At 37.7% G+C, this 17,931-nt stretch overlaps 1 long non-coding RNA gene across 1 annotated transcript; it reads right to left on the bottom strand.

Annotated features, from left to right (window-relative positions):
- Positions 1 to 3,831: 3,831 nt before the first annotated feature.
- Positions 3,832 to 17,931, bottom strand: LOC138920930 (uncharacterized). Its single transcript, XR_011432983.1, has 2 exons — positions 17,727 to 17,931; positions 3,832 to 4,056 (listed from the first exon to the last, which is right to left on the bottom strand). It is a non-coding gene; the product is annotated as an uncharacterized lncRNA (long non-coding RNA).

Raw genomic sequence — 17,931 nt, 5'->3', positions numbered from 1 at the left:
TTCCTCAAGCTGGCACTTTTTTTTCCTATGTGCAGTAAGACAAAACAGTGGAAGCCATTGAATTATATAAGAACTTTGAAGCTAACTGTTAGAGTCTTAGGTCTTCTAAAGGGACAATGTCTGGATTTGATTTGTGACCAGCATTCATAAGATAAACCACAGACAGATAAGTCTAACATAGCCATGCCCTTGCCTTGGCCCAGGAGACCCAAATTTCAAAGAAAACAGTCAAATGCTGTAGATGCCAGCAGCTGCAGACTGGAGGTCACGTAAACTATCCAGCTGTGGTCAGATCAATTCAGTTTTGTTGATTATCCAAAATTGACCACACCCTCTGTGGAGTGGTGGGGTTTCAAAATAGATAATGAAGGGCCTTACCTTCGGTAAACTTGAGCAGCTTATGCAAAGAAAGCAAATTAATAGTATAAGAAAATAGATAAAAGATGCCAAGATGCCAAATCCATGGGTTCTTTGACACATCTCTCTCTGCCCTCTTTTTTCCATTTCCTCTACATGCATTTCTGTTAACCAGATGCTGAATTACGTAGATTGTCTCTCCTAGAATTTTGTACACTCTGAATTGCAATTATCTGAGTTCAGGTTGTCCAAACCATTCTTCCACACTCTTATCAACATCCTACTGTTTCATTTCTTGGCCTTATATTTACTAGACTCTCTATGTCAATACCTATATCTGTATCTGTATCTATATCCATAGCTATGACTATTAGCAGTAGCAATGACTTATCCTTTAAAATATCCGCAGTTTCTAGAGAAAAACTTTGTATGTGAACTTCCATAATATCTTTCTTAACTTTCCTACTTAATTTATTATAATTCCTTTTCCTGACAGAATATGTATATGTGTGTTTGTGTGTCTGTAAAGACAACAATCCTTCAATATATCCATATTTTATTTCTTTGAGAAAAAAACAGGGATTTACGCTCTTTAGCCAGATATTCAGGACCTCTAACAACTTATTCTTCAAGCTGAATTTTCCACCTTACTTACTATAGTTCTTCATTTTGCACCCATTCTCTATTCAGGCCGGTTCCTCACAAATAGGAAATATTTTTCATCTTTCTGTTTTTGATCACTCCATTCCCCAAGCTGTTTTCTCCCTTTCATTTCCACATTTGTAAATTCTATGCATTCTTTTATGTTTGACTCAAGTATAACTTACACCATAAAGCCTTTCCTGATTTTCTCAGCTGGAGGTACTCTTTCAACTCCAATATAACTATTATAGTTATGGAATATTCCACATGCTGTTCTGGACTATTACTTTATATTGTATTTTTTATTCAATATTTATTGAGAATTTACAATGTGTCTAGTATTGCAATAAGAGCCGGGCCAGGACGACAGAAAAGCTCATATTGTTCCTCCCCTCAAGATGTTCACACTCTAGTGGTGAGATAGACATGAAAACAAATAAAACATCATGTTGAAAAGGTCCTGGAAGTATAGAACTATAGATGCTGTTATGTGAATAAATGGTTTTATTGTTATCTATGGCATTATGAAATATATCACAGATGAAAAGATGCTTGGACTGAGAATGAAGGGTGAACGAGACTTTACAGAGAACCACACAGGGTGTAGAGCGAGGTGGCACAGAGCCTTCCGGACAGATGAACACATGCAAAGGCACGTGTTTAATCTCATATTTGAGGACAACTAAATAATTCAGAATGACTTAAGTTGCACGGAGGAAAGTGGTAAGAAGTGAGAAAGGAGAGGCGCTGAAGAGTAACATGGCAAAAGCCTTATCTTCTATACACAAGTGTTTGGAGCTCAGCTTGTAGGTTACTGATAAGGGATATGATCACATGTGCATATTAGAAATGTCATTTTGAAGAAGCTATGGGGTGAGAGGAACTGGTCAGATAGTTATTTAGGGGGGAAAATGAGATTAGTTTTTGATCCGAAACATGGAAAGCAGCCATAGAGAGGCAAAGATAGAAGAAGGAGTTAGGAAAGTTGCCATGTATCTGTCTTGGAAGGTACCATTACTAAAATAAGAGACATTTGAGAGAGGCACAAGTTATGGTCCAAGTAGAATGAAGATGGCTCCAAATGGATGAGTTTAGTTTTCACCATTTATCCAGATATTTGTATAGAATTATTACCTCTGGTCTCAGACTGTTTGGTCCATCAGGCAAGATCTGCAGTTTTTGCTTCTATATACTTCCACTGCACATAATCCAGAGTCTTGCACTTAGCAGTTGAATTGGGAATGAACAGACCTGGAAGAAGTTTATGTGGGTCTCAAAGACTGTTCTGGTCTGGCTGTTTAGGGGCCCTCAGTCTGTAACAGACCACCTCTGCAACTTCAGAGGCAAAGAAGGTTCAAGAATTCATTCCCTTCTGCCCTAGGGGTTTTAGATGAACTCAGTGATTGGCATGAAGATGTTCCAGACAGGCTGTGTTCTCTTTCAGACAATGTGGAATCCCCGGGGGAAGTCTTTTGTTAATTCGTGTGTCCTGTGAGATAAAAATGGTTGGTGATCAGTTGTGATTTTGCTAAGCCGGCTCATCAGTTTTGGGATGCAAGATCCCAGGAAGTACCGAGTGGTTTTAAGTGATAAAAAATATTAGTGAACCAATGTCTCAAAGGTGATATCACCGCTGGAAACACCAGGAGACCTAAGCTGAAATCCAAAAGAGCCTGGAAATATACATCGTAAAGATTTCCTGCATAAATATCATTTGCGCAACAAAACCAGGACAATTTTCTGTGGAGGTAGAAGAAAAGGAACCATTAGGAGAATATCCAGCAAACACGTTTTTCAGTTTGTATTTGTCTTGGACTAATGTCATGATTCATTTATGGATCTAACATGATATTTAATATTCTTTATCTCAGTTCAACTTTTATTGTGTTTGCTTCTGGTCTACTTTGGAAAATGACTGATTTTGTTTCTTATATCAACTCCTGTCCAGTTTTACTAGCACTGTAAAATGGCATTTTAGTTTCAGCTATGTCTCAGAAATGAAAACAATAATTTCTTAATTGGTAGGATTTCAATTTCCCAAAACAACTGATCTGAATCATGCTTTTTAAAGCATTTTTTCCTACAAAGCTACTTATCCAAATAAAGATATTTTGTAGTTCAATTTTCTGACATGTCTGAATGCTGGGAGCAAGAAAAAGAAATACAATTGAACAAATTGAGGCACAATTTTTGTTTTGTTTTGTTTTAGTGAAAATCTTATACAAACTTGAGAGAAGGACAAATAATTTACCAAATCATTATGGCAGTATTACATTTTTTGGAATTGTTTATAATAACCTTATATGACATTATTCTAGTTTGGATATAGTTGTAATAGGTTTTTACACAGGCATAATATAGTAATTTAACACAACAAAAAAGAATAGAGAAGACAAATAGAAAGAGAATATTTAGATACATTTTACATATCATTGATATGCTACATGCAAACATAAATTCTATAATGGAAAATTAGTCAAGGAGTAAGAGTAAGAAATTCAAAACAGGTGATATCCATAATTGAGGATAATTAGGACAGAATTCGTCTGAGTAGGGCGGCCCAAACTTCTGTTGGCTCTTGTGCTAAAGTGGCTGTTTCAGATCTACAAAGAAGTGAGATGCAGTTTTATGCCATCTGAAGCTAGAGTTTATTAACATAATCTTTCTCTGGTTAAAAAATATTCAATTCTACCGCTATGATTTTAGGGAGCTATACAGTTTCATAGGAGTTAACGATGCAAAAAATCACAAAACATATACTTTCATGTATGAGGAAAAAGCAGGGAATAGGTGGGACCACTTATTTAAGGAATGCTGATTCCGACTGCAGTGCAAGATTTGAAATCGTTTATTATTTCCTAGATAAGAAAGTCACAGTTTCAGGAAAGTGTCTTTGGAAAACAAAGAGTACATTTAGATTAATGAAAAAAGGAACGAGGGGTCAGCTCCATGGTGTAGTGGTTAAGTTCAGCATGCTCTGCTTCTGTGGCCTGGGTTCACAAGTTGGGATCCTGGGCATGGACCTACACCCCTCATCAGCCATGCTGTGGTGGTGACCTACATAAAAAATAGAGGAAGATCACAATGCACAGATATTAGCACAGATTGAATCTTCCTCAACAAACAAACAAAAAGAAGAAATGAAGACACTGTACCAAAATGGCACACCAGCCATATTCCACGTTCCCAGAGGATATATGGAGATTGTACTATATGCTGTAGGCTTGCTCTCAAGAAAGTTCATTCAATCTCCATTTTGAGACAAAGGCTACTTATAGATGCCATAGTTATCCTTCCATTGCTATTAAGGGAAATCTTTGGGTATCAAATCCCCATTGGATCAGAGAGCAAAAAATACCATTATTTTATTTGTGGTCATGCAAACATTTTCATTGTATAAATGGAAGGGTTTCGTACTTGGGACATTCATTCTCTTTGGGAAGAGATGTTGATCTAGTAGTGTACAGGAGAGACTTTGCATATTTTGCGTAGTTTTATTTGCTCATTTACTTCAGGGGAGGAGAATTTAGAAGTCATCATCCTCTAAGAGGGCTGCCTCTCACCTTCCACCTCATGTCTTTCCTCTTATCATGGGTCTGTCAAGAAAGAACCATATTTGAGCAGATATTTGTACAGAGCCCTATAATACGTGCTGTGGAAGTTACCAAAGAAGCAAGAAAGATCTTGCTCTAAGGAGTTAATTTCATAAAACGTAGAGACAGGAGTCAGAATGTAGGTACATAACTATAAGACTAACATATAACATATTACATCACGAATTGCCAAATGATGTAGAGGAAGAAATATTTCACTCGCAGTTTTAAATGAACTTAATCTTATAATATCAATTTCCTGGGGCTTACCCAAAGGCCATATCACAACCTACAAAAGGTAACTTTTATAGATTTACATTAAATATATATTAAAATATATTAATGATTTTCTACTATAATAATGAGTCTTAAAAGGACCATTTGGTATTATTTTTTTAGGGAATTTCCCCATTGTCATTTAGTTTTAAATTTCTTTGAAAAAGTGCTGTTTTATGAGTTTTCTAATAATGTATTCTTTACATGATTTGAACTATATAATTTTAGAATTGAAAAAACAGTTGTTCATGATCTGCATGTTGCAGCGAAGCAGAGGACAAAATGCTGATAAAAAGGTTGAAGAATGGCTAGACTCCAAAACTATTTTCCTAGTCCACAGTTAGGTGATCACTGTATTAAATCGCAGACCCACAGAATATTAAAGAAGGAAGGAAATTGAAGCTTGCCTAATCCAGCCCCACCATTTTTATAGATCCAGAAACTAAACCCAGGGGATTAAGTGGCTCGTCCACAGTCACAAGCAAGTTACTAATTGAACCTAAACCAAAACCCAAATATTCTGTCTCATGGTTGAGTTTGTTTCCTCAAATCATGCCAGTTCTCTACATACATATTTTAAAGTTATTTGAAACGTTACTATAACCACATACTTCAAAATTTATAAAAGGGGTAGAGTGAAAAGTTTACTTTCCACTCCTTGCCTCTTTTTACCTACTTCCTATCAGCTCCTCTCTCAACACTCCCTTATCCAGGTAATCTCCTTCAAAACATTACTTAAAATCACCATCTCATTGAGGTCTCCCTTGCCCACTCTACTTAAATTGAAACACATATCCCCACTGTTTAATTTTTCCATAGAACCAATCACCTTCTACCATATTGTATATTTTACTTTTTGTCTCTTCACACTACAAGATACACAGAAGAAGGAGTCTTTGCCTATTTTTTTAACTGCTATATCCCCAGGGTTTAGTGGGAGCTCAATAAATATTTGCTGGATTCAGTTAAATAACTGTGTGTTTAACTGCTGGTGTGTTTACTACATTTTCTGCTTGAATATTCTATAATTTTGGCTTTCTGAATAATGGTGTTATGCTATTTAGTACATGGATATTTATAAATATTACATCTTCATTGTGAACTGTACCTTATATAACTGTAAAGTTCTCCCTTTTGTACCACTTCTTTTTTTCACCATAGTTCCATCTTATTTGATAATAAAATCACACCTCTGCTGTTTTTTATTTGCATTTGTGTGGTGTGTACTCTGGCGCATCTTTTTATTTTCATATTATCTTGTTATGTTTTCTGGGGTTTTTTTCCCCAAATGTTTTTTGTACACTATCACTATATAGTTTCTTTGGTTTGGGCATATGTATGGGATGTGTGTGTGCGTGTGTGTGTATGCATGTGCACATGTGTGTGTGTACGCATGTGCTCATGCACACATGCATTTAATGTTTAGGAATATTTGAGTTTTTGCCCTATTGCTTATTTCCTAATTATAATCTTAACACCCTTTTTTAACTGATTTAGACAATGATTATTAGTTTCTAACAATAAGAAAATTGGCACATTTTTCTTTCTCTTCTCTTCCTTCTCTCTTTCTTCCAACATTTGATTATCTTTCTTACCTTTGTACTGATAAATATGCATAAACTTATATTACTTGACTTGCAAAATTTAAATGATATATTTAACTTTCAGGTAGATGAGACAATAAGCAAAACTTGCGGTCCAGCTAATTCACTTTCTCTGTTCCCCAGTGAATGTTTGTGTCATATTTATTACTGGAGGTTGGAAAATTGGTGAGAAAATAAGTTATACAAATTTGGGATAAACCATGTGCATTCATTTCCTATTGCTTCTATAACAAATTATCACCAACTTAGTGGCTTAAAACCACACAAATTTATTATCCTACCCTTCTGGAAGTCAGACATCCAAAATTATTCTCACTAGTTTAAAGTCAAGATTTTGGTAGGGCTGGTTCCTGAGGAGGGCTGTACGGGAGAATCCGTTTCCTTGCCTTTTCCAGCTTCGAGAGTCTGCCTGCGTTCCTAGGCCCATGGCTCCTTCCTCCATTGTCAAAGCCAGCAGAGTAGTATCTTCAAATCTCTCTCTATCACACTACCTTCTCTGACTCTGATTGTCCTGCCTCTATTTTATAAGGACACCTGTGATTACTTTGGGCACACCCAGATGACCTAGGATAGTCTTCTCACCTCAAGATCCCTAATTTAATTACATCTGCAAAGACCCTTTTGCTATTCAAGGTAAAATATTCACAGGTCTCAGGATTAGGATGTGGATATCTTTGAGTAGGCATTATTCAACCTAACATACTATGTTAGACAGTCTCAAAACATTCGGTAAAACTGTCTCTTACTATAAATTGAAAATTTTTAAGTGTACCCAATGATCTTATAATCCCAGGCAGAATGGAAAGTTGCAGAAGATGGTTCCAGACAGAATGTCAGAAGCATATTTTGGTTGCTTTTAGCTACATAAGATAAAGTACTACAAGAAAGAGATGAGCTCAGAAAAGTGAGGGTTTTTTTATTGAGATATAATTGACAGGTTACATTATATTAGTTTCAGGTGTACCACATAATTATATCCACATAATTATTCTATATTTGTATATATTGTGAAATGATCACCACAATAAGTCTAGTTAAGATGTGTTACCATACATAGTTACAAAATTTTTTTCTTGCAATGAGAACTTTTAAGATTTACTCTCTCAGCGACTTTCAAATATGCAATACAGTCTTATTAACTGTAATCAGCATGCTGTACATCACATCTCACGACTTATTTATTTTATAACTGGAAGTTAGCCCTTCACCCATTTCTGGAGGGCTCTATCCAATGGGAAGACTCAAGAGGGCTTGTGTGTTTTCTAAGCCTCTGCCATAACAATAGGATCACCCCTGGCCAGCTAGCCCACTGCCCGCAAAAGGATGATTAAGCGCGAAGAGAAGACTTGGACCCACAGCCTTGCTTCCTGAAGCAGAGCTGCCCCAGCCAAACTGCAGATTCTTGAGAATTAAAGATTGTTATCTTAACCACTGATTTTTTGCTTATTGTGATGATGGGTGAATATATATACACACACACCCCACATGTGTATATGATATTACAAATATTATATTGTACATATTTGTGTTTTATTTATCATTTGTAAATGATATTCTTTGGCTTCCAGATATTTCAGAAGAGACAATAGGAAGTTCTTCTTTGAGTCTTTCCCCTACCTTTTTTTTCCTTTCATTATTTCTTTATTGCCAGGGACTGTACTCTTGCCTGCTCTCACTTAACCCTAATCTTCGGATTTGTTTTGCAGTTACATATATTCAGTGCTTTCTTCCAGGTCTTATCATGTTTTCACCAATTTTTCCTTAATTAGCTGAATTCTCTTCCTCTGGTGGTTTTCTTAAAAATGTCTCTTGGGAATAAAATTCCATGTTTCCTGCATGTTTAAAATAATTATCTGTAACTTTTATACTTCACTATGGCTTGTCTGAACACAAAATCTATAGTTCATGCTTTCTCTCCCTAAGTATCTTTTAGATATTGCTCCACTGACTTCTGGTACTGGAAGCTTCTGGGGAGAAATCTGAGACCAGCTTGATTTGTTTTTCCCCTTAAAATGTTGTGATACTTTTGCCTGTCTCTATCTTTACTGTCCAATGTTTTTAATGGATTATGTCTTGGCCTGTTCTAGGTCAATTTTTTATGACATAAGGTGTTCCTTTTTTGTTATGAAAAGATCAGTCCTTTTCCATGATTGTTTTTATTGTCATAAAAGATACATAACATCAAATTTACCATTTTAAAGTGTACAGTTCATTACCATTAAGTGCATTCACATTGTCGTGTAACTATCACCACTATCCATCTCCAAAATTTTTTTCATCTTCCCAAACTGAAAGTCTGTACCCGTTAAACAGAACCTCCCCATTCTCTCCTCCCCCGAATCCCTGGCACCCACCACCCACCACCCTATTTTCTGTCTCCATGAATTTGACTACTTTAGATACATCCTATCAGTGGAATTATACGTATTTGTCCTTTTGTGACCTTTCATGAATTTTAAAAAATTATACCTTTAAATATCTTTTTCTTCTGTTTTCCTTTGCTTTCTTCATCAAGGACCCCAATAATGCAAATATTGGGGACACTCCCACCTAATTTAAATAGCAACTATTTTAAGTTATTTTTAAGTCTTTATCTTTCATGTTTTCATTTTGCTAGTCTCTGTCTTACTACTCTTTTTAGTGACCATACTTTGTGGCCTTCATCTTTTATTTCTGCAATTATTTTTTCTACTTGTGTGTGTGTATGTGTGTGTGTGTGTGTGAGGAAGACTGGCCCTGGGCTAACATCTGTTGCCAATCTTCCTCTTTTTGCTTGAGGAAGATGGTCCCTGAGCTAACATCGTGCCTGTCTTCCTCTACTTTGTATTGGGATGCTGCCACAGCATGGCTTGATGCGTGGTGCTAGGTCCGCATCCAGGATCCAAACCTGTGAACCCTGGGCTGCCAAAGCGAAGCGTGCAAACTTAACCGCTACGCTGCTGGACTGGCTCCTCGACTTCTTTTCTGAGGTAATGCAGTTCATGTTTCAGCTCACAAAATTTCTTGACATCTCTTACCTGAGTTTTTTTTTTTTAACTTTTTATTAAGATTATGATAGTTTACAACCTTGTGAAATTTCAGTTGTACATTATTGTCAGTCATGTTGTAGGTGCACCACTTCACCCTTTGTGCCCTCCGCCCATCCCCCGTTTCCCCTGGTAACCACCAATCAATTCTCTTTGTCTCTATGTTTAACTTCCACCTGTGAGCGGAATCATACAGAGTTTGTCTTTCTCTGTCTGGCTTATTTCACCTAACATAATACCTTCAAGGTCCATCCATTTTGTTGTGAATGGGAGGATTTTGTCTTTTTTTTATGGCTGAGTAGTATTCCATTGTATATATATACCATATCTTCTTTATCCAATCATCAGTTGATGGGCATTTAGGTTGCTTCCACGTCTTGGCTATTGTAAATAATGCTGCAATGAACATAGGGGTGCATGGGACTTTTGGAATTTCAGCTGGAATTTTTAAACACAATTCCCAGAGTGGTGGTTGCCTGGTCTGGTGGAAAGAACTCTGCCCTGGAGGTGGGGTGCTAATTTGGCCATTGCTAACTGTAGGAACTTGGGAAAACTGCATAACTTCTTTGGGCCTCAGTTTCCCCCTCCGCAACGTGAGGATTTTGGATTAGATGTTCTCTAAGTACATTTCCCTGTATATTTAAAATTTTGTTCCTGTTGTTCTCTTCTAATTACACAAAAATAATATATATTTGGGGTGAGGAACTCCCAAAATAAAAATAAGCAAAATAGAGAAATTCGAACTCACATACAATGTTACAATCCAGAGATACACACGGTTAACCTTTTGATGTATATTCTTCCAGACTTTATATGTTCACATATGTATACACACATGTGTATTTAAATATACACACAAAATAGGATCATTCTATATACACACCATTTTGCTACTTACTTTTTTTTCACTTAACAATAACGTAAACATCTTTTCCTGTCATATGATTTTTAAAAATGGAATTCCGTTGTATGAAGGGGCCATCAATTTCTCTAACCAATCCCGTATGAACAGACAATTTGATATTTTTCCATCTCTTGCAATTTTTCACAATGTTACAACAAAAATCTTCATGGCTAAATCTGTGTAAATATTTCCAAATTCTTGTCTTAAATTGCTTGCTGCAGATTGCTAGGCCAAAAGATATGCATGTTTTTTAGGTGTTTCATATCTATTGCTGAATTCACAGTTTAAATTATGTGATATGCTTCAGTGTCTTTGGAGACAATGAATCACAGTTGAACTCGGGAGTCCTGAGCATGAATACTTCCTTATAATAAAGTACGTCTAGGCGCATTTATACACACACGCACTTGCATGCAGGCAGTTTTGATATTATGACATGTTGTGATTACTCAGGAAGAATTGCAGTGTACATTTAGAGGGCCATCTTCCTGCTACCTCCCAGGGAATACTATTACGGAAAGAAAAAAAAAATCACCATACATTTCTGAGTTTCCAGGGAATTTCCAACTGATTGTCTTTGTTTTTTTTTTTTCTATTTTTCTTTTTTTCGGATGTACATCATATTTCAAATTCTGGATACATTACATCATGTTCACCACCTGAACACTAATTATAGTGCATCCCCTCACATGTGACCCTAGTCACCCCTTTTGACCTCACCCCTCCCCCCTTCTCCAACGGTAACCACCAGTCCAATTTCCAATGCTATGTGTCTTGTTTGTTTGGTTTTTTTTGTCGTTTTTATCTTCTACTTATGAGTGAGATCATATGGTATTTGACTTTCTCCCTCTGACTTATTTCACTCGGCATAATACCCTCAAGGTCCATCCATGTTGTCACAAATGGCTGGATTTCGTCATTTCTTATGGCTGAGTAGTAGGCCATCATGTATAAATACCACATCTTCTTTATCCATTCGTCCCTTAATGGGCACCTAGGTTGCTTCCAAGTCTTGGCTATTGTGTATAATGCCGCAATGAACATAGGGGTGCAAGTATCTTTATGCCTTTGTGTTTTCAAGTTCTTTGGATAAATACCCAGCAGTGGGATAGCTGGATCATATGGTAGATCTATCCTTAATTTTCTGAGGATACTCCAAACTGCTTTCCATAGTGGCTGCACCAGTTTGCACTGCCACCAGCAGTGAACAAGGGTTCCCTTCTCTGCACACCCTCTCCAACATTTGTTGTTTCCTGTCTTGTTAATTATAGCCATTCTGACTGGGGTGAGGTGATACCTCATTGTAGTTTTGATTTGCATTTCCCTGATAGCTAATGATGTTGAGCATCTTTTCATATGCCTGTTGGCCATCAGTATTTCTTCTTTGGAGAAATCTCTGTTCAGATCTTTTGCCCATTTCCTAATTGGATTGTTGGTTTTTTTGTTGTTGAGCTGTATGAGTTCTTTATATATTTTGGATATTAACCCTTTATCTGATATGTGGTTTGCAAATATCTTCTCCCAATTGTTAGGTTGTCTTTTCGTTTTGTTGATGATTTCCTTTGCTGTGCAGAAACTTTTTAGTTTGATGTAGTCCCATTTGTTCATTTTTTCTTTTGTTTCCCTTGCCCAGTCAGACATGGGACTTGAAAATATGCTGCTCAGACCAATGTCATAGAGCGTACTGCCTATGTTTTCTTCCAGAAGTCTTATGGTTTCGGGTCTTACATTCAAGTCTTTAATCCATTTTGAGTTGATTTTTGTGCATGACGTAAGGGAATGGTCTATTTTCATTCTTTTGCATGTGGCTGTCCAGTTTTACCAACACCATTTATTGAAGAGACTCTCCTTTCTCCATCGTATGCTCTTGGCTCCCTTTTCGAATATTAGCTGTCCATAAACGTGTGGGTTTACTTCTGGGCTGTCAATTTTGTTCCATTGATCTGTATGTCTGTTTTTGTGCCAGTACCATGCTGTTTTGGTTACTATGGCTTTGTAGTATAATTTGAAATCGGGGAGTGTGATACCTCCAGCTTTGTTCTTTTTTCTCAGGAATTTGGCTATTTGGGGTCTTTTGTTATTCCATATAAATTTTAGGATTCTTTGTTCTATTTCTGTAAAAAATGTTGTTGAAACTTTGATAGGGATTGCGTTGAATCTATAGATTGCTTTAGGAAGTATGGACATTTTAACAATGTTAATTCTTCCAATCCAAGAGCACGGAATATCTTTCCATTTCTTTACGTCTTCTTCGATTTCTTTCAACAATGTTTTAGAGTTTTCGGCATACAGATCTTTCACCTCTTTTGTTAAGTTTATTCCTAGGTATTTTATTCTTTTTGTTGCAATTGTAAATGGGATTGTATTCTTAATTTCTCTTTCTGCTACTTTGTTGTTAGTGTATAGAAACACAACGGATTTTTGTACATTGATTTTGTATCCTGCAACTTGACTGTATTCCTTTATTATTTCTAAAAGTTTTTCAGTGGACTCTTTAGGGTTTTCTAGATATAAAATCATGTCGTATGCAAAGAGTGACAGTTTCACTTCTTCTTTTCCAATGTGGATCCCTTTTATTTCTTTTTCTTGCCTGATTGCTCTGGCTAGGACTTCCAATACTATGTTAAATAAGGGTGGTGACAGTGGGCATCCTTGTCTGGTTCCTGTTCTTAGAGGGATAGCTTTCAGTTTTTCCCCATTGAGAATGATATTTGCTGTGGGTTTGTCATATATGGCCTTTATTATGTTGAGGTATTTTCCTTCTATACCCAATTTATTTAGAGTTTTTATCATAAATGGATGCTATATCTTGTCAAATGCTTTCTCTGCATCTATTGAGATGATCATGTGACTTTTATTCTTCATTTTGTTAATGTGGTGTATCACGTTGATAGATTTGCGGATGTTGAACCATCCCTGCATCCCTGGAATGAAACCCACTTGATCATGATGTATGATCTTTTTAATGTATTGTTGTATTTGATTTGCTAGTATTTTGTTGACGATTTTTGCATCAATGTTTATCAGTGATATTGGCCTGTAATTTTCTTCTTTTGTGTTGTCCTTGTCTGCTTTTGGTATCAGGATAATGTTTGCTTCCTAGAAGGAGTTAGGAAGCCTCCCCTCCTCTTCAATTTTTTGGAAGAGTTTGACAAGGATAGATATTAAGTCTTCTTTGAATGTTTGGTGGAATTCACCAGGGAAGCCATCTGGTCCTGGACTTTTATTTTTTGGGAGGTTTTTAATTGCTGTTTTGATCTCCTTACTGGTGATCGGTCTATTCAAATTTTTTACATCTTCTTGGTCCAGTTTTGGAAGGTTGTATGTTTCTAAGAATTTATCCATTTCTTCTAGATTATCCAATTTGTTGGCGTATAGCTTTTCATAGTATTCTCTTATTATCTTTTGTATTTCTGAGGTGTCTGTTGTAATCTCTCCTCTTTTGTTTCTGATTTTATTTATTTGAGCCTTCTCTCTTTTTTTCTTGGTGAGTCTAGCTAAGGGTTTGTCAATTTTGTTTATCTTTGCGAAGAACCAGCTCTTGGTTTCATTAATTTTTTCTATTGGTTTTTTAGTCTCTATTTCATTTATTTCTGCTCTGATTTTCATTATTTCCTTCCTTCTGCTGATTTTGGGCTTTGTTTGTTGTTCTTTTTCCAGTACCTTTAGGTGCACTTTTAGATTGTCTATTTGGGATTTTTCTTCTTTGTTGAGGTAGCCCTGAATTGCTATAAACTTCCCTCGTAGAACCGCTTTTGCTGTATCCCACAGATTTTGGCATGTCATGTTTTCATTTTCATTTGTCTCCAGGAATTTTTTTATTTCTTGTTTGATTTCTTCATTGACCCAATCATTGTTCAGTAGCATTTTGTTCAATCTCCACATTTTTGTGGCTTTTCTGTTTTTCTTTCTGTAGTTGATTTCCAGTTTCAGACCTTTGTGGTCAGAAAAGATGCATGGTATTATTTCGATCTTCTCAAATTTATTGAGACTTGTTTTATGGCCTAATATGTGATCAATCCTGGAGAATGTTCCATGGGCCTTTGAAAAGAATGTGTATTCTGTGGTTTTTGGATGGAATGTTCTGTATATATCTACTAAGTCCATCTGGTCTAACGTGTCCTTTAAGGCAAGTGTTTCCTTATTGATCTTCTGTTTGGATGATCTATCCATTGGTGTAAGTGGAGTGTTAAAGTCCCCTACTATTATTGTGTTGCTGTCTATTTCTCCTCTTATGTCTGTTAATAATTGCTTTATATATTTAGGTGCTCCTATGTTGGGTGCGTAGATATTTACAAGTGTTATATTTTCTTGTTGGATTGTTCCCTTTATCATTATGTAGTGCCCGTCTTTGTCTCTTATTACAGTTTTTGATTTAAAGTCTATTTTGTCTGATATAAGTATTGCTACCCGCACTTTCTTTTCTTTGCCATTTGCGTGGAATATCTTTTTCCATCCTTTCACTTTCAGTTTGTGAGTGTCTGTAGGTCTGAAGTGTGTCTCTTGTATGCAGCATATACATGGATCTTGGTTTTTTATCCAGTTGGCCACCCTATCGCAATTGATTGGAGCATTTAATCCATTGACATTTAAAGTAGCTATTGATAAATATGTATTTATTGCCATTTTGTCACTTTTTCTTTTTTTTGGGTGTTTTAGTAGTTCTTCTCAGTTCCTTTCTTTTTCTCTTGCTCTCTTCACTTGTGGTTTGATGGCTATCTTTAGTGATATCTTTGATTTCTTTTGTCTTACTTTTTTTCCTGCTTGTTATAGGTTTCTGGTTTGTGGTTACCATGAGGATCCTATTTAATATACTATGCATAGAACAGTCTATATTGAGTAGATAGACTCTTTAGCTTGACCTCTTTCTAAAAGCTCTACCTTTTCACTCCCCTCCTCCCACATTATATGTTTTTCACATCATATATAGTCTTTTGTTTAGTGTGTGTATATCTATTACCCTCTTATCATTGAAATAGGTAATTTTAGTACATTTGTCTTTTAACCTTCATATTACCTTCACAGGTAGTTGATCTGCTGCCTTTACTATACTTTTACCTTACAAGTGATTTTATTGCCTGTTTTTTCTTGTTGTTGTTTTGGGTTTTTTTGATAATTTTTTTCTTTTATCTCTATTTGTGGTCATTACCTTCCCACTTAAATAAGTCCCTTCAGCATTTCTTGTAGAACTGGTTTCTTAGTGAGAAACTCCTTTAATTTTTGCTTATCTAGGAAGCTCTTTATCTCTCCTTCCATTCTGAATGACAGCCTTGATGGATAGAGTATTCTTGGTTGTAGGTTTTTTCCTTTTAGCACTTCAAATATGTCGTGCCATTCTCTTCTCGCCTGTAGGGTCTTGGCTGAGAAGTCTGCTGACAGCCTCATGGGCTTCCCTTTATATGTCGCTTGTGGCCTTTCTCTTGCTGCTTTTAGGATTCTCTCTTTGTCTTTGACTTTAGACATTTTGATTATAGTATGTCTTGGTGTGGGCCTCTTTGGGCTTCTCTTGTTTGGAGCTCTCTGTGCTTCCTGAACTTGGATGTCTGTTTCCTTCCTCAGGTGAGGAAAATTTTCCTCTATTATTTCAACAAATAAATTTTCTGCCCCTTTCTCTCTCTCTTCTCCTTCTCGGACCCCTATAATCCCAATGTTAGCACGCTTGATACTGTCCCAGAGTTCCCTTACACTGTTCTCATTCTGTCTAATTCTTTTTTCTCTTTTCTGTTCTGCTTGGGTGATTTCCTCTAATCTTTCATCTAGCTCGCTGATCCATTGTTCTGCTTCCTCTACTCTGCTATTGAGTCCCTCTGGTGAGTTTCTCATTTCAAGTATTGTATTCTTCATTTCTGATTGGTTCTTTTTTATAGCTTCCAATTCTTTGCTGATGTGCTCACTGTGTTCATCCATTCTTCTCTGCATATCTGTGAGCATCCTCATTATATTTTGTTTGAATTCCTTGTCAAGGAGGTTGCTAGTTTCTGTTTCACTTAGTTCTTTTTCTGGTGTTTGTAGTGTTCCCTTGCTTGGAAAGTATTCCTTTGCCTCCTCATTATGCCTCTTTCTCTGTGCTATTTTCTTTGTACTAGGTAAGTCGGCTATGTCTCCTGATCTTGGAGAAGGGGCCTTATGTATGAGATGCCTTATGAGGCCCAACAGTGGGCTCCCCTCTCATCACCAGACCATGAGAACCAGGAGTGACCCCTCTGTGGGCTACTTGTGTTCTTCTGCTGTGGCAGGGTTGCTCCCACTGCCGGTACCCAGGGAGTCTGATCTTTCCTTCCCTGGCCAGCTGTTTGTAAATCCAGTTTGGAGGGGCCTCAGCACTGTTGGCTACAAAGTCTATTAACACACTCTTATTGCAAGTGACCTCTTAATTGGGTTGGTACCCAGTGTAGCTGGTTGCTAGGCTCAGGGGCATACAGTTGTGATAGGCCTGAGGCCAACAAGGCTGATGTCAGTTCTCTTAGGAGTGCAGCTGAGTGGGGCTAGCCCTTGGCATGGAGGCACTCAGTTGTTTCAGGCTTTGGAAGGTGGGGCTGATCCTTTTTATGGCTATTTGTGAAGCACAAGTCTTCTGCCACTGATAAGCCTCACCCCACTCTGGTCCACATACACTGTCAACACAGTCCTGGTCTATGCACACTTCTCAACCCCCTGAAGCATACCCCACCACCACACTGCAGAGGCCCCCACCTCTGCCCCAATGCCCCTCACAGTTCACCTGGTCCTCACACAAGCCCTGCCCCACAGAGGCAGACATCCTTGCCTGCCTGTAGAGGATCAAGGCACTCAGACAATGCAGGCTGAAAAGTAGCCTGAGGGCTTGCTGTTAGGTAGGGCGAGTCCCTAGAGCAGGTTGCCTGCCCTGGCTGAACTGGATTAAATCTGTGCCCTAGTGGGTGTTGCAGACCCCTGCGCTAACAGCCCAAGGGACGCACCTCAATGGCCCCCACCAGTGTCCGTATCAGCACACCTGAGCCAGCTCAGAACAACGGCCCCCATCAATGTCTCAGTCTCAGGAGAGGATCCTCCTCTCACCAAGATGCCCCCAGAGCCCACCAGGTGAGTCTTGTTTCACCAAAGGACAGTCAGCCTTCTCTCTGGTGATTTTAGATTGCTGCAATGAGTGAGTTTGTGCATGGGCCCTTTAAGACCTGGATCTTTTTGGCTTTCGGCCGATAGCTTTTCTGGGGTGTCCTCGCTGCAGTTAATAGCCAGCAAAGCCAGATAGTAAGACCCCCATCTCAGTTGGGCTGAGTCCGAAGGATGGTTATAGCAGTATTGCCCCCGCTCCGGACCTCACTCCTCCAGGGAGGGCTCATACCTTAGGTTGGCTTTTATCCTCTGCAGCCGGAGTTACTGCCTCTTCTGCTTTCGTCAGGACTGTTTCTTGTCATGGGGGTTCTTTTTATCCAGTTTTCAGTTTTCAATCCAGGGTGATTCTTCCCAAAATTGTTGTAACGTGGTTGTGTTCGTGGGAGGAGGCGAGTTCAACGTCTGCTCACAGCGCCATCTTGACGAGAACTCCC

This window comes from Equus caballus, chromosome 26 (genome assembly GCF_041296265.1).
Source record: "Equus caballus isolate H_3958 breed thoroughbred chromosome 26, TB-T2T, whole genome shotgun sequence".
NCBI classification, from domain to species: domain Eukaryota; kingdom Metazoa; phylum Chordata; class Mammalia; order Perissodactyla; family Equidae; genus Equus; species Equus caballus.
Note: the sequence above shows the minus strand (reverse complement) of the source record. Positions and strands in the feature narration are given on the sequence as shown.